General features: G+C 42.6%; 1 protein-coding gene across 4 annotated transcripts in view; it reads left to right on the top strand.

The window, feature by feature from the left end:
• LOC109043614 (uncharacterized) overlaps positions 1–22,720 on the top strand; it is an 88,764-nt gene that overhangs the window by 22,345 nt on the left and 43,699 nt on the right. For 3 of the 4 annotated variants that reach the window (XM_072296916.1, XM_072296915.1, XM_072296914.1), the window contains exon 2: positions 4,190–4,251. The gene's annotated coding sequence lies outside the window, so the exon portion shown is untranslated. Of the gene's footprint in view, positions 1–4,189; positions 4,252–9,822; positions 10,111–22,720 lie in introns of those variants that run through there. The other variant, XM_019060877.2, reaches the window with a different exon arrangement.

Genomic DNA, 22,720 nt, shown 5'->3' with positions numbered 1-22,720 from the left:
TATTTTGGCCATGAAGAGAAAGGGGGCTGGGGGGATAAGGCAGATACAATGCAAATATTTTAAAAGATAGTAACAGGAGCATTATAAAGTTTTAGGTAACTTTCCCAAATATCAACTTACGTTACTTCCCATTTCTCCCAGATTAGCAAATGATATCCACATTGAAGGCAAAAAAAAATTGTAGCGGTGGATTGGAAGTATCAATATGAAAATTTCATTGTTGGTTTTATACAAACGTGGTATAATCCAAGAGGCAAAACATCGTCATCGCCACATTCTGACCATGGCAAATAGAATTCTGACATTGAGAAACGGTAAAACGGTTAAATGGACACTTGCAAGAATTCTCTCCAGCAAGGCCAGGAAATTTTTTCTGTGATTCACACAGTTCATAGCACATCTTGCTGCGGTGTAGTCTTTTCCGCGATTAACTAAAAAATGTTGTTCATTCCCAGCGTCTGGATTGTTGAATCGTTATCCAACGACCTCAATCGATAAATAGCATTTCTGAGAAAGGGACGTCCCGACCAAGATCAGTTTGTAACGATTCAACAATTCGACCCGCTGCGCACCGCGGCCGGTTCGAAGGGGCTGTACGTAACGCTTTTCCCCCGATTTTTTGACTCCCCCTTCAATCAGCGCTACATTCCTTTTTTTGACCTACGAAACACTAGCCAGACTCCTCCCGCTCATGGTAAAAATAATCAATTAAACGCTGAGAAATCAGGTGGGTCACGCGCCGAATAGATTCATTCGGAAAGGGTAGGATTTTCAATTTTTGCACGTTTTTTAAAAATTTTTCTCCTGCCGGCTCGGATTTGTTATGTAACTCTGGGCTTGAAACCCCTCCCTTCTTATTGAACCTCCCTCCTAAACCCCTTCTTCCCTCAACGTGCGTTACGTGACGCTTGAACGGCCCCCTAAAAGGGTGAAAAGATTGAAAAGTAACTTGGCAATCCTACGTTTTCGAAAAGCGATCCATTGATGCCAGCTCCCTCAGAAGTGACCCGGCCCTTGGTTCTATCTTGGTGGTTGAGCGACATTCGACAAGATAAATGTTTCGGATCCGCTACGTCAACTGCGTCATACGTTATGCAAAGTATATTTTACATCAAACGATCCCGAGTCGGAGCGGAAATGACTGTTTTCTCTTGCAAATTCGTCTCGTTGAGAGTGAATCTCTTCTCTCCGTCTGGAAAAATGAAATAAACACATGCGATCGCCTAAAAACCGGGAAAAAATGTAGGTATCCTGAACATATCAGTCATACGTACCCATATTTTTCCCCTTCTTAGGACTGGAACGCAACCATGACTGAAATGAAATTTTCTTGAGATATTATTTATTAACAGTTTTTTTTTCTCTCCTTCAAAGTTAAATTCGTGCAAAAACTTGAAGTCAGGTTTTTTAGTTAAACAAGCGTCATTTTGCTGTCGTCAAGTTTAAAAAAAAAAAAACGATAGCAAAGCAACGTTTCCATAATTCCAAGAACTGACTTTAAGTCAAAGCCAAATCCACCAAAAATCACCAAAATCCTATTATTAAGCGTCAAAAAGTGATTTTGAGGCAAGCCAGGAGAGATCCTATTGTTAGTCCATCATTTTCTCCCTTAGTCTATAGAAATCACCAGTTTCAATCAATGGGATCGTTCAGGCTCGGACTGGCCATAGGCCAATCTGCCATTGGCAGATACGCCTCCTTTGCGCAACCTTCTTACAGATAGCAAAATGAGAAGGGGAAAAAAATTACGACCGAGAATACGTGAGAAAAAATTCTTAAATGAATGGAAGAAGAGAGAGTTAGGAGTAAAGAAAGGTTCTCTAACGCATGATAGTGGTAAAAAGAGGTCCAAGAACTACTTTCTGAAGCGTTAACAATTTTCTGTGAAATTTTCACCTTCTTCTTGACATACAGGCGCTTTATAATCCCCCTCCTTCATTCGCTATGTGTAACTCCCTTAGAGGCGATGGTCGGTTCGATTTTAGACATACGCATCCTTTATAGACCTCATAAGGGACCTTTAAACATATTTCCTCCTTTTCAAATGACTACTGATTTGGACATACCATAGCATAGCTCGGGCAAACTTAACCTTAATTTATCTCGAAATTCAAAAACAAGAGACATCCAAAATGTAAACGCGATACAACCATTCGCGCAAGATGGATGTCCACGTTGCATTTGAAAAATGTAAGACGCGATGCCGTGAGTCGTGAACTCGCAATGCTCTGCTCTAGTTTGAAGCAACATTACAAATAAAACAAACGGAAACAAACACAATATGGAAATGAGGGAAAGAATGTGCGTTAACGACGGCGCAGAGATACAACTATTCGTACTTGATGGACGTCCGTGCTGCATCTGAAAAATTGAAGGCGCGATGACGAGAACCGTGAGCTCTCAATGCTCTGCTTTATGCTGTCAATGAAACGTCGCTCTGATTCGGGAGAAAAGTTATAAAAAGGCCTGAAAACATCTCCTCTACCTTCGGCTGTATTACTCACGTAGTGCTTGAAGCACCATTACGAACAAGACAAACGGAAACAAACACAATATGGAAAAAGAGGGAGGGAAAGGATGCGTGTTTACGACGGCGCAGAGATACAACTATTCGTACTTGATGGACGTCCGTGCTGCATCTGAAAAATTGAAGGCGCGATGACGAGAAGCGTGAGCTCTCAATGCTGTGCGTCATGTTCAATTTTGCAATTTTTACTTCGTGCATGCAATCAATAAACTTTGAACCTGAAAACAGCTTAAACTTGTGCTGATTTGCCAACATTTTCTGAACCCCTCTCCACGTAAGGAATGCCCTACCAGGAAATATCACTTTACGCCCCTTTTACCAGCCAAGGGTCTACGCCTTCAGATGCGAGCCAGTCCGACCCTGGGGTCGTTCCATACCCCCTATGTCCTCTTTGTCTATAGCTTTATCTATCAACTTCAATAATCAGCCCGCTGGTCGAGGGGCTTTTGCCCCCGGCGAGCAGGCTAACACGACCAATGCATACTCTGAATGGACGTATTTCTGCCAAATGGAACCATTAAGACATAAGTCCTGAGACCCTAAAGAATACATGCATAGCAGAGATCACGTCATAATGCACATAGTTCCGTCTGGCAGAAATACTCCCAAATAGCTGCGATCCGTTTGGCAGAAATACGCCCAAATAGCTGATCCGTTTGGCACAGATACGTCCAAATAACTTAAGGATTGATTTCTTGCTCCTCACATCGGATGACGAAACATGGTAAAAAATAGACGCGATTTAACGGACGTACTAAATTCACTAGGCATCGAAATCACCAAAGAAGGAAAAAGGTGTGTCACTATTTCGCACCACGACAGAACGCGCGTGGTCACCTTCGAAGTTGTCGAGTTGCATTGAAAACTTTTCTCATTTGTGATCGGAGAAGCTAAGAGAAAACTCCTTCCCGAATTTACAAATTTGTTTTTACTTGGTACGAGATTGTATTAGACGTCCTTACGCACTGAAAAAAGTTCTCGGCGTTTTTACCAAGGTCCGTTGGTACCTTTACCATCTCACTTTTTTTACCAATTATTGGTAATTTTACTAAGACAGACTGGTAAGCTTACCTAAAAATCGGTGTTTTTACTGTTTTTTCAGGTAAGATTACCACTTTTATTGGTAATCAATTCCCGGTAATTTTGCCATTTTATCTCGGTAATTCTACCACAGTCGATAGAAAATATTGGCGTTTTTACCAAGGTCCAGTAAAATTACCGAGAAAGTTCAATAATTTTACCGAGATTTCTCGGTATAATTACCAATTCCATAAACGGTAATTTTATCAAGAAAAAACTGGGATCAAATAGAACCCTGAATTCTTGGTAATTTTACCCTTCTCTTAGTAAATACACCGAGATTTTTTTTTCAGTGCGAGGGAAGAGGAAGGGGGATCTTAAGGACGTTCTATAAAATAAAAGAGGATCTAGAGGAGGACCCTCGAAATTTTTTTAAAAAAAGAGTCTCTCATTATATGGCATGCTAAGTATATTCAGTACCATGTTAAGGTGATTTTGTTAAATCTAAAAATCCTCTTGCACATTGTTTTTCATTAAAGCATGCCTGAGTTCGCATATTATTGTAGTGAAAATTGGCTAAGAGCTTCTTGATACAGCATTTAATTTGATTATCTTCAGTAATTTCCGTCCCTTTGGTTACAGGATATGAAGTGGAAAATGAAGGCCGAAAAATTATCAAGTCCTCGCGTTCTCTTCTGTCAGCGGTAAGTTTTCCTTCATTTTTAGGGGTTGCATTTTATCAAATTTCAAAAATGATTACTACTAAGGCTCTAGACTAGTATTCATTGTACTTTTTACCCATTGAATTGACGAAAGTTAGGTTTCTTGCAACATTTGATGGCGATCACCGCGAGTTTCTGATATCCACTTTTTAATTAATTAAAAAGTTGATGATTAGAGGGACTTATTGTTAGTTGCATTGGAGGTTTCAAACCGCGCCAAATTACTTATTTTCCACAAATCAACAGGTGTGTAATGTAGATCGAAGATTTTAGGACTCCTCCGTCAAATCATAAAAAAAATTCATAAAAAATTTCAAAAGAAACATGCTTGAATACCTAAAGGAACAAATTGTAAAATCATCCAATTGCGCAACGATTCATTGCAACTGAGCTTCTCTGTCTCTTACCGCCTCACGACTACTTCGGATCAACATGTTTTCCTTTTTTCTATCGTTTTTAAGGGTTCACGCCCCCAGGCCGCATCGCGGCCCAACCCCCAGAAACGCTTCCCGCCTCAGGTGTTATGCGTCACGCGCCACTTTTATGAGTTCATACAGGGTGATCCAATGTTAAATGGCCAGACTGCAGGAGCGTGTTTTATGGGTCAAAATAAGACTTTTTTCTTGTTTAAGGGTTTTTCCCAAAGCACCCCCAGTCGGAGCTACGGCCCCCTAAAATTTCGGAAAGTAAATCGTTTGCCCTGAATTTTGGCAACGGTTGTGAACCAAATATCATGAGAATTTGTACTTCTATGCCCTGAATTCATAAATGATCTAAAAAAAATCTCAATCTGAAATGAAAGAGAGGGTTCGGGGGTGTTTCGGCTCCTGCAGTCTGGCCGTTTAACCCTGGATCACCCTGTATTGTGAATATGATAAGTAGCTTGACAACAATCGAACAATCCTAGACCACCCAAAGTAGATAGCTTCCAAAATGTCCAATTTGTGTTAGAAGTCCCCCTGTTTTGACCTTTACAGAGAGCAGTAAAAGGTCAACAAGCGGCAATGCCGCGTTTTCACGGACAGCTCGATAATCCCATCCTCAAGTGCAGAACGACTCAAATTAATAAGTCTAACCTATTTCGTAGAAGCGTGCCCCCCCCCCCCCCCCTCTGTCCCCTGATCTAACACCCTCCCGATTCTTATCGGCACGCAATATTCCCGCGCTCCTCCCCGTTCCCTCGGGATCGGTTGATGTTCCCATCCCCGATGAAGGGAGTGGCCCCACCCGCTCACTTATCTCCAGGCATTGTTTGCGTTTGTCAAGGTCGCCCGAACCAGGGTCAAGGTCACGCGTGATCGTCAACATTCATTTGCACCTACAGCCGATTCGGCCGGCTTACGCGCAAAGTCAAGTGCGTCAAACGTGGCAGCAATTTGTTCGCGAGTAGCAATAAGCCATATCATCGGCGGATCCAGCAAATTGGCAACATTGTGTTTGCTCCATTTCAACCTATGGAAATGTATCGATTCCTGGAGGGGCCAGGTGCTCCGACAAGAATCGATATTTTGGCATAGCTTTATATGGAGAAAAGCCGGTGTTGCCAAATTGCTGGATCCGCCTTTGGGCTATATGGACTGCGTTTAGCAGAAAGGAACCAAGCCACACCAGATATTGTCAAATTTAACTCTGCCACTTAATTTTTTTCAAGAGAACGTTCGTGCGGATACCTTTGAAATTTTAAAGGCATTTGCTTCACACTCTGCAGAAAATTCACTGTTCGCACACAAATCCACACAATTTTCATGTAAAAAAGTAAAGTGCCCAATTAAATTTGGCAATAGCTGGTGTGGCTTATGGTTCCTTTCTGCTTAGCGCGGTCATATTATGGGCTGCGATTTTGCGTCGATGTTCGATGGTTCAAGTATAAACTGAAAAATAACTAAGTCAAAATTCTCCGTTCAGTATTATAGTTATCAAGTTCATTATGAAATTATCATTAATTAACCGTATGTATTACTTCACGACTTAGGTACTCAACACAAGACATTTCGAGTTTGAGAACTCATTATAGTTGAATGTCCAATAATTGTCCATAGGCGTATCCAGGGGGCGAGGGTGGTATGGCCCCCAGAATTGAAAATAGTTTTGTCTGCCTCTCCCCCAATAAATTCTTGTCGGTGGAAAAAACATTCGTCAAGGATAGAGTCTTCGTCCTAGTGGAAAGGCGTGAATGATCGATTATCGATATCCCCTCATGTGAAGCTATGGTAAAGAATCAATTATTAATGTGTACCTGCACAGGTACACACTATGATAATTTTGAAAGAGACCTCAATGTTTTCTTCATTCACTCGTAGTAATTCATTGCTCTTAGTTTTTGTCAGTGACATGTAGGTAATCATACGCAATGAAAATGAATAAAATCAGGACAGAGTAGGGTTTAAGAGCATCAACATATCGTCACCTTCGGGCCAAATTATCACAAGTGCCATGAGACGTTTAATATTTCCGCCGCTATTTTATTTTTTTACAGAGAAACTGTTTAACGAAGTTGTCCCAAAATTTCGCTGAATTATTTTTGTGCTGCCGATAAAATACAGTGAAATTTTCAAACAGATTCAACTAACAATTTCTCCGTAAAAAGATAAAATGGCGGCGGAAATTTTGGACGTTGCATGGCGCTTGTGATACTTTGGCCGGAAGGTGACGATATTAGCTCCGGAACTCATTGTCAGTTGCTAAACTTCATGACATTGCATAGACTTGATATTTCAACCGAAACATGAAATGCTAACAGAACGGAAAATTTGGAAAAATGTCAACAGATCCTCTAGCGGCTACGAATTACACCCCCTCACTCCCCTCAGCCCTGCCTCTCTCCTTACGATTCGCGTGTTGACCCTCGTTTGATGCCACGCGCCAGCTTCATTGCTGCCGTGTTCGACAAGAACCGCACATCTGCACGTAGGATCATGTAAGGAGTTACGCTGTCCTTGCTTAGCAGGGCAGAGCGGTGCATATGTCATCGAATAACACCAACGCTGTGTGACGCGCCACGCCGCCTAGATGGTTGACGCAATCCCGTCCAACTTTGGAATATTTCCACAAACTTTGCGTCAAACTGTCCAGCCCGTTATGCGTCGGTTTTGATATTCCAATCATTCATAAAAACCACACGAAGTTCAATATTTGTGCCCATCCGCGAGAAAAAGGACCTTAAATCGAAATGAGTACTCGGAATTGAGATTTTAGGCCGCTGGACGGGGTATAAGAAATTAGGTTCCACGACATAGGTACGTTTTCTTATCCTGGTGCTATGTCCCAACGGAGGATGTTGCGAGGGGGGGGGGGGGGGTATAGCAAAAGTAATAGGTTCAGAAGTGAATATTAAGTAGTGAGTGAGTAATTATAACCTAGCTATGAATTATGAATAAGTAGAATTAAAATATAAATCGACGGAGTAATTCGGCAATCACATAACTCGTTTGCGGTGTTTTAAAATCTCCGCCTCCATGTTATTCTTTTAAAGGAGAACAAATTGGCATCATTTCTTGAAGTTTTTTCAGAATTTTCTCCGCACAGAGAAGAAAAATCACGGCAGTTTTAAAGAATTGCCGTTGAGTAGTTTTCCGTTTAAAAAATAACGTATGACAAGAAGTCTGCGACGTCGCAAACCGAGTTATGTGATTGCCGACTTACACCGTTGAAATATTTCACTGACCAATTTTGACGCATTCTTTGATATACAAGATGGAGCCATATTTTCTTTGATATAACTCCAACAAATAGATTTTATTGTATGTAGGTTTCGTGTCTTCTCTTTCCGGCCCTATTCCAGCTTGTAAAGAGCGTAATATAAATATTACTGCAATACGGTCCCAGACTCACGTTCGGTTAGAGGAGTCAGCATAAAATCCTGAAGGTCAAGATGAAGATCAACTGCTTGGAGATGAATGGAAGGAAGGTAGGATGGGCGGAGTGGAGTGAGAAAATGGTGGGGGCAGTGGGGCACTGGTTGTGACTGCGTCACTGCGTGACAGCGCAGCGGTATGGCGCGCGGCTTTGCGGCGGTTGTACTTCCAGCACAGAATAATAAGTAATAACTATCAGAGGAGCAACAGTTGACCATCTTTACTCCCATTCTTGAAGTCAACCTTCCTACGACATAAAAGCAGACTACACATTATAAACTTCAAATAAGTTGACACGAAAAGTTTCCGTGTCCACGATATTTTAAATTCGCCGCTAGAGACCGTCTGATTATTACATGATGATGATACCACTATTCGACCACGTGGGAACTCGTGGTGCCTACTCTAAAAGTTGAAGGCGAACTGAAATGACGTTGAGTAACCTCTTCCGCTCTAGTGATAAGCTACTTCTTTAGTGTGTGGAAATAGAGCGTACCGTTTCACGACGATACCACTATTCGACCACTGAAGAGCTCGTGCTGCCTACACTAAAAATTGAAGGCGAACTGACATGGCGTTTAAGCAACCTCTCCTAGTTTGATTAAAATCTAGTTTGAGTGTGCCGAGTAACCATTCAATTTTACGACGATTACACTATTCAACCACGTAAGAGCTCGTGTTGCCTATACTGAAAATTATAGGCGACTTGACTTGGTGGTAAATTAATCTTTTCCGGCTCGAGAAAAATTAATTTTTTAAGTGAGTGCTGCCGAGCAGATCCGTCCAATTTCACGATGATCCCACTTTTCTATACACCATTCTCATTTATCCTTTCTCCACTTAATATATCCTCTTTTCTCTTTTTTCATTCTTTTTTCTCCCTCCTTTTTCTTCTCCTTCTTCCATTCTTCTTCTTCTTCTTCTTCTTCCATATTTCCTCCTCCTCTTCCTTCTCTCCTCTTCTTCCCTCGTTTTCTTGTTCAGCCTGCTTTCTTCTTCTTCTTCTTCTTGTTTTTTCTTCCACCCCCTCTCTTTTCTTCTTCTTCTTTTTCTTCTACTTCTTATTCATCTATTTCTTCTTCCCTTTTTTCTTACTCTGTCTTTTTAATTCTTCTTTCTTTTTCCTCTTTTTCCTTTTTCTTCTTCCTGTTTTCTTCTTTTTTTCCTTCTTTTTTATTTTTCCTTTTTTTCCTTCTTCCGTCTTTCTTCTTCCTTTTTTCTTCTTTCTTCTCCCGTTTTTCTACTTCCTTTTTTCCTCATTTTTCTTCATTTTTCCTCATTTTTCCTCATTTTTCCTCATTTTTCTTCATTTTTCCTCTTACTCTTTCCTTCTTTGTCATTTTTTCCCCTCCCGTCATCTTTCTTTTTCATCTACCTTCTCCCTTCTTCCTCCTCCTGAAGCTCTTTCTTCTTCGCTCACTCCTTCTTCAGATGCCTAACGTGGCCTCGTCTTGAGTCTCCCTATGTCCTGAGTCCGACAGTTCAAGTCTACGAGAAGACGGCTGATCACTCTCAATGGCTCGTCCATCCATAGCGGGCTGGACGCGGGTCCAGGTTCGAGACGCGGGACAGCCGGCGTCGGTCGTCGCGGCGCCGGCAACACGGCTGCTGCGGCGGCGCCGGCCGTGCCCGAGCAGCAGCAGCAGCAGCAGCGGTCCGTAGTAGTCGCGGTCCGAGGACTCAAGGAGCCGTGGTCGCCGTGGAAGAGGCACAAGTTTCCTACGTCTACATAGCGAGCGCAGCGGCCGAGACTATTCTTGGTCCAGCGCGAGGAGCGTGGAGCGTGGTCGGCGGCGCAGCTCGTCGAGGCGGCTGATCATGACTCTATGACGTAGCCGCAGCTCCGCAGCGTGCCAACCCAAACAGACCCGACTTCGCTCCGCTCCGGAGCCTCAGTTTCTCGCCGACTCGCCCGCCGCGGATACGTGTGCATCTTGCGGATTTACACGCGCGGTTTCGCCGACGCCGACGCCAGCTTGGACGCCAGGTAAGCTCGCAGTTCGCTTTTTGTGTCACGCACGTAGGCAGGGCTTACGCTGACGTCTTGCCGAAGACAGCAGTATCGAACGTCTCCAAAGTCGAGTTGCTTTCAGCTTTTGATAAATCCAATTCGATTCAACTGACAGGCTCGCATGTCGAATAGCGCGATACTCTTCTTATTTGTGAAAAGCGAGTTTTGAGAAATCAGTGTTGACATCATTTCCGGCAAAACAGCAGTAAGTCTACATTATTCCGCGGGGCTGTGTGCTCACTTACTGCTGTCATGGGTAAAAAAATGGTACCCTAAGCAACAGTTTTCAAGCTCCGAGTTCGCTTTTTGTGTCATGCTCGTAGCCAGGGCTTGTACTGACGTCTTGCCGAGGTCAGCAGTAACGAACATCTTCAAAATCGAGTTGCTTTCAAATTTTGATAAATCCAATCCGATTAAACTGACAGGCTTGCATGTGCAATAGCGCGATATTCTTCTTATCAGTGAAAAACGAGTCCTGAGAAATCAGTGTTTACATCGTTTTGGGCAAAACAGCAGTAAGTCTACCTTATTACGCGGGGCTGCGTGCTCACATACTGCTGTCATGGGGGAAAAATGATACCCTAGGTAATAATTTTCTAGGTCCGAGTTCGCTTTTTGTGTCACTCTCGTTGGCAGCTAAGACCAGAGCTTATGCTGCCGTTTTACGTACCGAGGAGCACAGTAACGAGCATTTTTCAAATTGAGTTTTTTTCAAATGTTGACAAAACTAATTTGAATGAACCGACCGGTTTTCGTAAAACAGCAATATTCGTCTTTTTGTAAAAAAAACCGAGAGTTTTGAGGGAGCAGTAAGGACGCAAAAATTGACATAATCTCGAGCAAAGCAGCGTCAAGTCCACATTGTATCGCATGAGAGCTATGCTTACTCACTGCCGTCGTGGGTTAATGGCATCTTACATGCCAATTTTCAAACTTAGAAGTTTGCAGTGTGTTCGAACGCAATTACGAAACGCACGTGTGTGGATTTTTCAGATCATGGAAAAGATCAGAGAGTGAACGTCTCTAATGGAGATATTGCATGTGTGAGGGATTTGCGATTTGACTGTTGTTTCTTATGTAAAAGATCGCGGAAAACACGATGGTGCCACTGGTTTTCTCTGAAATCGACTCCCAAGCTCAAAAAAAGCTCTCAAGTTGAGGCCAAAATGGAGGGGATATCCCACGCTATTCTGAGAGTCCACCTCTACATCATGACAAACTCTCCGTGCAATGATAGGGAGCAAATACATTGACAGGGCTGCCACTTTATTTGGGGACTCCAAAACTGAAAACACGGCAATCCTGCTAATGTATTTGCTCCCTATCATTGCACGGAGAGTTTGTTTGGATGTAGAGGTGGACTCTCAGGGTAGGGTGGGATATCCCCTCCATTTTGGCCTCACTTTGAGAGCTTTTTTTGAGCTTGGGAGATGATTTCAGAGAAAACCAGTGGCACCATCGTGTTTCTCGCGAACTATTACATAAGAATCAATGGTCAAATTGCAAATTCCTCACACATGCAACATCTCCATTATGCTCGAGTTTCAAAGAACATCCGTTGTGCGTGCGAGAGATCGATGGAAATAAAGTATTGCATGTGCTCCAATAATCGATATCCAACTCTTCCTTTCTCCTCTTATACGCTTGCCTGTGTTTTGTTACAAATCTATTCAACGTATAAATAAAAAGTGTAGCCTCACGTTGAGTCTCCGCCTTTGAGATTCGTTTTCACAGGCGCAACTAGTGCAATTCTCTAGGGGTTAGCTACCGGGCCCTTGCTTTCCCAGGTCGGATTAGGGCCTTCTCAGTACAACTTCTGAAGGTTTTTTCCATGAAATTTTGGAAAATTAACCTTCTTGATCCATTTGAAGCAATGCTCTTGCAAATCATATCCGCATGCAAACTTAAAGTTTAAGTCTACCGACAATCCTGGAAAGATATTTCAAACTTTTTCTTTTTTCCTGTCGTATGCTCAATGCAATTATTCAAGAAAATGAACCGGTTCCAAGGCTATCTTCAATCGTGCAGTTTTCCAGGGGGGAGAGGGGGACTCAGCTATATGCCTCTGCTCGTTGTACAATTGCCCTAAAGCATTCCGCGATGCAAAAGGACCGAGAATGGACATTTCGAAGGGGTTAATCGATAGCCAAAGTGCGAAATCACTTGTCTCTGTTTGCGGCGTTTTAGACTCCCTATCCTGATTTATTTTTTCTTCGAAAAACTACTCAACGTAATTCCATGAAATCTTTCGTGATTTTTCTTCTCCCTCGGTAGAATATTCTGTATTAATTGCAAGCCATAAAGATGTCTTGTTTTTCTTCTAAAAAATAAAATAGCAGCGGAATTTTGCGGAACACCTCAATGGAGGTACGTGGGTTCGCACCTTAGTCATCGAAATGATGTTTGACTCCAACAGAGGCTATCCGTCTGACAATGACGTCATCGAACCCAATGTTCACTACGTAACACTGTATAAAAATGATCATTTATTATTTTTCGGGCGAAGCAGCTCCTCGCAAGCATACGTGAAGAAAACATCAATGATGGTTTTTCCCACGTTACGTCTACTCTGCCATGCGGAGAAAAAACGCCGTATGAGCCTTCAGACGTTGCCAAATTGCCTATGACAAATCAAGAATTTTCGGAAAAATCTGTATTTAATTTTCTTTCAATTTTTCCGAAAAAGTTATTTGTAATTTGATCTGAAGTAGGTATCTGAAAATTTCAAGGAAAAATATTCCTGAGTTTCCTAAAAAAGTGAATATTTTCTGAGTGGAAATTTGGCAACATTCGAATGCTTTTACGGCGTTTTTACTTGGCATGGCAGTACAGTTTACAGTAATCACTGACTAGATGAGTGTTTCTGCGCATTTTCGGATAGACGTCGTGGTCGCGGAAAAAGTCGACACCGGCCAGTTTCTGCAACTTTTCAGAAATGAGCTAAACCGGAAACCGAAATAGCGCGAACTTTACCTCGTAACGATAACGCGCCGATCATTTTCGTAACGGATCATGCACCGCGCACGCTAGAAAAACCATAAAACTCTACTAGAGATTAAATATTACCACATCCAACATAACTTCCAGCTCGCATCAAGTGCTCGCCAAAAATACACTAATTCACTCTTAATTCCACTCGCTCGCCCGGATATGAATGCAGTTTGAGTCGCGTGCGCTGGAACTACACTGCCCCATGCTTGGGAAGAACACCGTATGAACATTCGAGAATTGCCAAATTGCCTTCGATAAAATGTTTAGTTTTAAGGAAAGTTGTGCATACGGATTTAAGAATATTTCTGGTAAAATCAAGTCACTTTTCCGTGCCGTGCGTAGAATATTCTTTAAAAAAAAAAAAAAAAAAATCGAAGTATGACGATCTCTGCTGTTCCCCCAGAAAAGGTGAAAGGAAAGCAAAGTTTTTGATAAGTCTCAATTGGACGTAGTTCTACGAAGCAGACCTATGTGGAAGTGAGAAATATGGGTCGTGCTCGTTAGTCTCTGGCCGTAAGAGTGAATGAGAATAATAAAGCGCCAGTGACGTCAGTGGCAAAGAGGGAACGAGGGTAAGCTCGAGGGCGCGGCAGCGCGGACATCGTCGTCGGGATGCTTTAACTCATGAGCCCTGTCCACAACGCTCTCTTGCCATGCCCGCGGCTCATGAGTTCCGCACTCAGCTGCACATAGGTCTCTTTGATAGAATGCAATATCCCGCTTTGCCAATTCTTCAAAAGGAACCACGCCCACTTTTACATTGCTTCTTATGCAGATTTCTAGAGCACACCCCACATTTCTCATCGCCACATAGGTCTGTTTGGTAGAAATACGTCCAATTAAAGTACCTGATTTGCGACTTCCACCATTGTTACCCTAAAAATCAGGTATGATTCTATCCTGAAATAAGATCAGTTTGAAAAATCCTACAGGCAGTGATCACGCTATAATCACGCTATAATCTGCGAACGATGAATTAGCTCCAGCTCTGCCGTGCTAAGGAAGAACGCCGTATGAACATTCGAGAGTTGCCAAATTTCCTTCGATAAAATGTTTATTTTTGAAGAAAATTATGACTATTTTTGCTTGAAATTTTCAGACACTTTAGATCAATTTGCAAACAAAATTTTCTGAGAAAGTGGTAGACAAACATTCTAAAATTTCCCTGAAAATTAGTGATTTGCCAGGGGAAATTCGGCAACGTCTAAAGGCTCATGCGGCGTTCTTCCTTAGCACGGCAGAGTTGCAGTGAAGTTAGGCTCAGTATTCCGCTTTTTACCAATCCTCTTTGACCTTACAGCCATTTTTGGCTTCAATGCTAACTTCCGAGACAGGATCAGCCGCGCAGTCACAATAGCTTGACTCATAATGTTGCTTCTCTCCTGAATACCTTCATCCGTCAATACCTACCCTCCATGAGATTAAATATCGTGATTACAATGCTATTTAGGGGCCTAAATGATGCGATCTTACAATTTTTAACAGTAAGTACCGTAAGGCACAACCGTACTCGTACCGTATGAAGTGATGATAAACTATTTTTTCGTGTAAAATCGACGTTTAACGGTGTTCAAAAAACGCTACTTGCTTATTATTCTCTGCTAATGAGTAATATATGGTGTGAGTTGAGAGTAGGCTTTCACAGAAAATCGACCTGAATCTTGTCTCAATTACATGGCTTTTGCAGTACCGGCCCCATGCCGGCTTTAATATTTCAGCGCCCCCAGGCTGAACTTTGTTTGGCGGCCCTAAAAGTAGATGCTATATCTTGGGAGAGGGGTGCCTGGGTCGCAATCCTCCCCCTCCCTCTTCAATCAGAAGTAATTGTAAGGGAATAGGAAAATATTTCAAATTCACCTTTAATAAACTCGATTTTAAAGGATTTTGAAGTGCCTAGTTGCGCACAACTTTTCGAGTTGCTCAGAGGCGGATCCAGCAATTTGGCAACACCGGATTTCCTCCATTTAAACCTATGCTAAATAATCGATTCTCGTCAGAGCACCTGGCCCCTCCAAGGATCGATACATTTCCATAGGTTTTAATGGAGAAAATACAATTTTGCCAATTTGCTGGATCCGCCAATGGAGTTGCTCTCCCTCGGGAGGCTCCCAAGGGAGCCCCAAAAATGAGCCCTCTGAAAGAATCAGCCCCTTGTCGCGAAGAGCAATGGTCCAAACCGGAACTTTTTATCTTTATTTGTCTGAAATATACAGTCACTTTTCAGTTACTTCTGGCCCACCTTTGTGTGTAGACTTCGAGCTAATCCGACCCTGGACAGGCCACCTGGTTATCTTCGTTTTTTTTCTCCTTTAATAATCAACACGGATAGGTATGATTAAAAGAGTAGAATTGTTGCGAAAAAGGAAGCATCGACCGATAACGGGCGTCCTGTCGACTTAAACCGATCGAGTATCCGGTGCGGTGGATCCTGCCGAAATTCCCACATCCACTCGAAACCTCGCGAGCTGTAAGTACCTAAATTAATGAAGGTAATTTTTAATCTTATTGACAGCTCAGGCACCTGAACAGTGAGTTTACTTTTGACGTATACAAAAGGCACATTGAGACAACGGCGAGTTCGACTGATCGATAAAAATCCTCTTTCGTCTGTTTGCGTATGGAATATGTACTCAAGTTTTTATCGCCGAAATTTCCGCCCAAGTTGGCCGGGTATCCATGATTCACGACGCAATTTTTTCCCGCCTGACTACCAAAAACATCCGTCAAATCATGTCTGGCTAGTGAAGGCTTTTCTCTTTTTAATGTTTTTATTTATCGTTTATCGTTGTATTGTGCGAAATTGGAAAGAAACATCCTTCCTAACCGAAAAATGAAGGTTCGTTTATACGAGCACAAACATTATCATTTTTAGTTGGTTTTATCATTTCATATTGGTTTTGCCTTGTAAAAATCATAACCCGCCCCTAAATTTTCTCCGTGCCACTGAACTGAAATTCAGACTTCAGGGGAAGGAGGAGGAGGGATCTGTTGAACAATTCGATTGCATTTTGCAAAAAGGAACCATTAGCATTGCAATGATGCTAAGATTGTGCAACTTCATCCTTTGCAATAAATTGCGGAAATTGTGAAAAACTATGAAATTTATATGGTAATTTTTGTCTCAAATTTACAGTTTTTAGCGAGTAAAATAGAAACTATTACCTAAGGGATAATCGGGGTTTTCCTCAAAGACAAAAGAAGTTGCACAATCTTAGCAACATTGCAATGCTAGTGGTTCCTTTTTGCAAAATGCAATCCAATTTTTGCTCACCTCGCTTGGGATCTTAACTATCCGATGAATAATTTCTCATTTTTTTTATCACGGGTCTCATCCTTCCTCAGCTCATTTTCGCGACGAATATGCGCGGATCTATATGTACCCTCTTGTCGTGGGTGGATTTATGATACCCACTCTTGTAACACCTGTTCTTGGCTTGCGGCGCGCGGTATCGAACGCGAAGAACGCGTTGGCGCAGCCGATCTGACCTTCGCTCTACCTTAACCCTGAATTCTGGTGACCTATAAAAGCTGCTTGCTCCCTCTGAAAATGGTGTGGCAACCTCGCACACCTTTTGTTTATACTTTTTTCGAATCGATTTTATTCGTTTCCTCTCCTGCACCGCGCCTCGCGATACTTTCCGATCGAATTCTCCGTCTTCTTCCCGTCGCCTCTTTGCCTTTTGAAGGGATCACAGAGCCGGCACAGGGATGGTTTACCGACGAAATCTCGCGGAAGAAATCCCGCGCGACTAAATCCCGTGGTCAAAATCCCGCAACGACAAAATCTCGTATATTAGTGTTACGGTTGATATCCCATGGACTAAATATTGAAGAGAGAATGGGAACATGCCTTAAATGGAGCTCTTGCGTACGTTAGGGATTTGCGATTTAAGTACTTAGACTGACGCAACATTTCGCGAAAAACACGATGGTGCCACTGGTTTTCTCTGAAATCAACTCCAAAGCTCAAAAAATGCTCTCAAAGTTGAGGTCGTGATGGAGGGGATATCCCAAACGCTACCCGAAGAGTCCACCTCCATAGTCTACTCAAACTCTCCGCACAAGGATTAGGTGCAAATACAGTATCCTCGTCCTTTAATCTATTTGACTTCATTTTACTCGATGTCACCCATTTAATTTATCGTTTACCGGACAAAGGTGCGTGATTCCATCCCAAGTTTGTAGCATTGGCTTTAAAAAAGCTCATGTTGTAAGGTAAAATCAAGATATATATATATATATATATATATATATATATATAAAAGTGTGCCATTTATCCATCTGAAATACTGATATTTTCAAGTGCCTAAACAGAAGAAATATAAATGCTATTTTCAGTTAAAAACACTCTCAAGTTTCTGTCAAAATTACAATTTGTCAGAGGGAAACTTTGCAACGATGGCATGTTACTAAGTTTTTGGTCCAAGAAACGACGAATAAATAGTAAAGGACACGCGGAAGTGAGAAACTGTCACCAGCATGTTATATCCAAATATTTATCGTCAATTAATGGAGCTAGAGGTGCCCCTTCGATTGTTTCTGTGTGATACTTTTCCCATGTTTTTCCCACTGTCTAATTTCGTCCGACGGACCGAAAAATAATCAGTCTCACTGATTCCTCACAATCGAGAGTTTAACAATGGAGTAAACGGTCAGCGCCCTGCGCCGCGCCGAGCTGAACAGAAGCGCGCTTCGCGAGGCTTTTTCTTGTAATGATCAATCAAAGTAAATAGAAAACAAGTAAAATAAAAACTCTCAATGTCATCGTGCGGACGTGCGATTTCTTAGTTTTTCGCTCTTCGATGGAAGACTGACGTTCGGTTTTCCGCAGTTCAGCACTTTCTTCGAGATCTCCGCTCACACTGCACTCTCTCAGAGTTGTTGCGCGTCGAGTCGCGTTAAGAAGAGATGATACAGCTACGGTCCCACAGGTTGCTCGCAGTGGCGTGGCGTGGTTTGCGATACATCGATTGATCAGTCATTCGGGCTTATGGAAAGGTATCGATTATTAGGGTGTTCGCAGCGGACACCCTAATAATCGATTCTTTACCATAGCTTCAAATTGAGAAATATCGATGATTTCGCACAGCTAGGCGTGCGTACCACCACGAATTGTCCTACGGTGAGACAAATAGGTATTGTAACGTGGCCACTAAGTTTTTTTTATTTGTTTTTGAATTGATCAAAAATATTGCCCAGTAACCTCCACATCTTTTTACTTACACCTTGTTCCTTTCCGCATCTTACAGTCTCCAAACCGAACGGTCTTAAAACATTCAGTGGGAGAAGTAAAATGGGCCAATTTTCACGTGTAACATTTTAAGTTTAAGAGTTACGTTTCCAGAAATTTTATTCGGAAGATATTACACGGAGAAAAAAACCTTGCGCGTGGGACCCTAAGTTTAGGTCATATGGATCTCTGAAGTTTTCGGATTGAGCATCTGAACACTTTAGGTCCAGCCGTCGAGGTTCGGATCACACATCTAAAACTTCAGTTCTTACATCTGAAGTACTTCAGATGTGAGAACCGAAGTTTTTCGGATGTGAAAACCGAAGTACTTCAGATGTAAGAACTGAAGATTCAGATGTGTGATCCAAACCTCAAGAGCTGGACCTAAAGTGTTCAGATGCTCAATCCGGAAACTTCAGAGATCCATATGACCTAAACTTTGAGTCCCATGCACGAAGTTTTTTCTCCGTGTAATCTTCAAAATTTTCTAAAGTGAGGCCTTCCAAATCCTTTCACTGCCCTGGGGACGGCCTCGTCTTCAGACCCTACATGGATGTGTCACTGCAGCGGGTGCAATGATTATTAACCTGGGCCGCTGCTACTGGGAAGGCAGTTTGCATCGCCAAAGATTTGACTTCGCCCGACCAACCTCTCGTCGCACGCCATAAGTAGAACCGTGGCCCAAGGCACTGCCACAGTGTCGCAGGTCAGTTCTCTCTCCTCTGTGTCTTTCTGTTTCAATGCAATCGATCGAGTCATCATCTCACAGAGGGGCAAATCGCGCTCCAATGGATTCACATCCCTGAAGATCTCAACAGACCAGGGCCGGATTTACTTACTTGCCGCCCATGGGCCGCCTGTACTTTTTCGCCCCCCCCCCCCCTCTCATTCGTTTTGAAACATCAATAGATCGTATTCGACAGTGGCTCGATGTATCGTCTGGTTCAAAACAGTAGAGCATAACCTTAAACAAAAATTTTAGGATTTAATTTGGAAAAGCTGAAAATGAGGAAATTCCTAACAATTTCACTTTTCATTGCCATTTGGTACTCGAGAGAATAAAAATTCGATCACAGAAGACCCGTTACTTCAGATTTCTAACTTGATTTTTGAGGCTGTGTTCACATATTGAACCAATCGATATCAATATAATCTCACCTGTGTTATCTGTCGAATACGATCTATAAAAACCATCAATTGAACGTGCCGGTGGGGGAGGGGGAGGGGTGTACGAGACGCGTTTACTTGTGCTGGGCACATTTTTTGTGAAAGCCCTGTCAACACTGCCAAAAGTTCAGTTCCATAAAACCATCCCTTTGACAAGGCCTTCCATTTAAAAAAAACGAACGAACAAATTATGAAAGAACAAACATAACTGTGGTTTATGATTTTACCTTCCGCCGCCGCCGCGCCGACCGCACTGAGTTGGAGCAATGCGTGAAGTATTCATGCAGTCTTGTAGGCGCTATGCGTTTCATGCGGACTACCGCCGTGCCACTCCGTTCCAGGTCAAATTGCATGTATGGTTTCTCTCTTTACTCGACTAATTAAAGGTGTTGTCTCTTGTATCACCGAAATACGACAAAATTAGAAATTACTATACTTTTACTCTCAGGAAATGAGAGATTTTGTCGTCTCTCCTCATTTGTAATTTATTTTTTGAATCCGATTTCTCCTCTCTTTTTTGATACCTACATTAAAAAAAATTGCAAAATTTGCCACCCCCTTCATTTTGCCGCCATGGGCCGCGGTCCATGTGGCCACCCCCTTAATCCGGCCCTGCAAACGACACAAAAATGTACAGCCTTTATGTTAGTATTTTAAGGTGAGAAGCGTTTATTTTACGGGCTCTATCCTTATTGATAAAATAAAAAAAAAAGTACGCCGAAAGTATCGCCAAGTTTTGTGTGTGCTGAAAGGAAAACCATTGTGCCTTCTGGTTGTATCGATCCTTGCTAAGTTAAAAAATGATTTTACCGCGTTTGTTTTATCAACGATTCCGATAAGTTCCGGTTTTTACTTTGATTAATAAAACACTAGAGACCCCTCTGGCCACTACGCTGCCGTTTTTGGTAAAACGCCGCACGGACATCTGAAGGTTGTCAGTTTTCGTTTGACAAAAGTTCAGAGTATCCTTCTTCGAAATTTAAGTGCGGAAAGTGGACAAGAGATAAATTCTCCCATTTTGTGTATTGCATTTTTATATTTCATACGGGAGATTAATTTCTGAAAATTTTTTTGTCGTATTTGTTTGAAACTGAAACCAGGAGCATTACATTACAACAATGAGGGTCAAGCAACAGCGAAAAAGGCATGATATTTTTTGTGACTTTCTCGCCGGGACTGTGCAGAAGTGTCAAAACTACTGCGCGCAACTATTCGCACTCTTAAGCCGCTCAAATTGCCGTTTCAATTATTGAAGGCGAACTCAAGAGAATGAGAAACACTCAATAACGGGAAGGATCGCCCTATGTTCTTGGCAGGATACCTCCTAAAACTTACTATGATTCCTGCCCCATTCACTCGTATGTATAATCTTTTAGCTTTTGAGGTATGATAGACGCCTCGCAGCCCGTGACAAGATACATGATGAAAAAACAATTTAAAAAGCGGGTAACAAGGCTAAAATTTCACGAATAAAACCAAAACGTTTCGGCTGCAAACTCAGCCATCCTCAGCTGTATAAACAAAAAGGAAAATGTAAAAATTCTAAACTAGTACCTGGCTGTATCTCTCAAAGCGAAAATGTTGTTATGACAAAAATTTTGATAACACAGTCAACAAAAAACACCGCAAACGGCTTCTAGCTTTTCTTTTAGCTAAGTCGCAGGTTTCCAGCTTCTGTGCACTGTGCGTTGCGTCGTCGCCTGCATTAACCTGAATAAGGAAAAGTGATCCGAACTCATTGTTGATTAAATAGGTCATCCTACCGTACCGCCTGCCGCAGACTTGGGCCCGATGGTCAGCTCTGCGATGCTTTTGATCGCCATATCTGGACGTATTTATGCCAAATGGAACTATGTGCATTATGACGTGAGCCCAGTTATGCATATACTCTTATGGAGTCTCAGGACTCATTACTAATTGTACTAAATTTTTACGCATTTTACTAAATTTGCAAATTTTGATGTTTATTCCGTCGCATTTTAAATTTCAAGGGATGTTTATAGGGGAAAATTCTACGAGGAAACCAATACAAGCACTTTTAGAAGCTCAAAGTTTTGTATAAACGGAGTTACAAGCGTTTAAAGTTTCTAAATCTTGTCCGACCTCTCTTATTGACTCGATCCGCTGTGCGTCGTCGGGATCATGAATTCAGCCGCGCCCGGCTCTCCAAAGTACTTCCGAACGCTTGCAAGAACAAATTTTCACTGGAGACAAAGTGAGCAGCCGTGAGAAATTTTGGTGACCCCATAGTTGGCATCCCACGCGGAGCACTTACTTTTGGTGCCCTCCGGTACTGGCCTCGTCCGTACATCCCTCCAGTGCAGGATTTAGGGAGGGCACCTAGAGTGATCGCTTCCCTCCCACCCCAAAATAATTTTCTTTCTCTTGTAAGAACTGCCAAACAGTTGTCTTCGTCATCAATAATTCGTCTTTCATTTAATCTTCTATACTAATAAAGCAGACTTCACGTTGATTGACTCACTCACTCACTGACTGACTGACTGACTCACTCACGTATCAGCGGATCTCGTGAACGGGAGGCCGTGTGACCCTGAGATTCCGCACTGGGATCCCTCTCTACCCCGAGGCGCCGGATAAGGGAGGATTTCGCGATCCGCCCGCCGGTTCGCGGGATATCGCGGTTCGCGTGGGTCGATTTTTCCGTAAGGACAACGGGTGCGAGAGAGAGTGCGAGCGAGATAGAGCGATTTCCGCGTCTCGCGCTGGAAGACAAGCTGATAAATTTTACGTACGTTCTTCTGGTACGCGCAACGGGTGCGAAGAAGATGGAAGGAGTTCGGCGTCCAACGAGTGCGAGGAGGATGGAACGAGTTCGGCGTCGCGCTGTTGGAAACGCCGCGCCATGATTTTTGCGAGCTTCGACTCGTGCATCCGTTGCCGGGCTACTCTCTCAGGGATGTGAAAATCTGGAAAATCTGTCTGTGCATTAGTTCTGTTTTGAAATGATTTAGGCGAATTCTCGAAAAATTTTGAGAGAAGCTGTTGTTTGGCTTCAAAAATAAAATAAATAAACCCAAATGGAACATAAAGACGGTGCGCAACGTTGCAATCGGAGGAGAAGCGGGGTTTTTGCGCGCATTTCATCAATACTTGACTCCGATCGTGGAAGGCGCTCTTGATACAACTATTTCACCACGGGGGATGTCCACATTGCTGCTCGCTATATTGAAGGCGTTC

Source organism: Bemisia tabaci, chromosome 2 (assembly GCF_918797505.1).
Source record: "Bemisia tabaci chromosome 2, PGI_BMITA_v3".
Taxonomy (NCBI): domain Eukaryota; kingdom Metazoa; phylum Arthropoda; class Insecta; order Hemiptera; family Aleyrodidae; genus Bemisia; species Bemisia tabaci.
The sequence above is the reverse complement of the archived record's forward strand: the minus strand, read 5'-3'. Positions and strand labels throughout refer to the sequence as shown.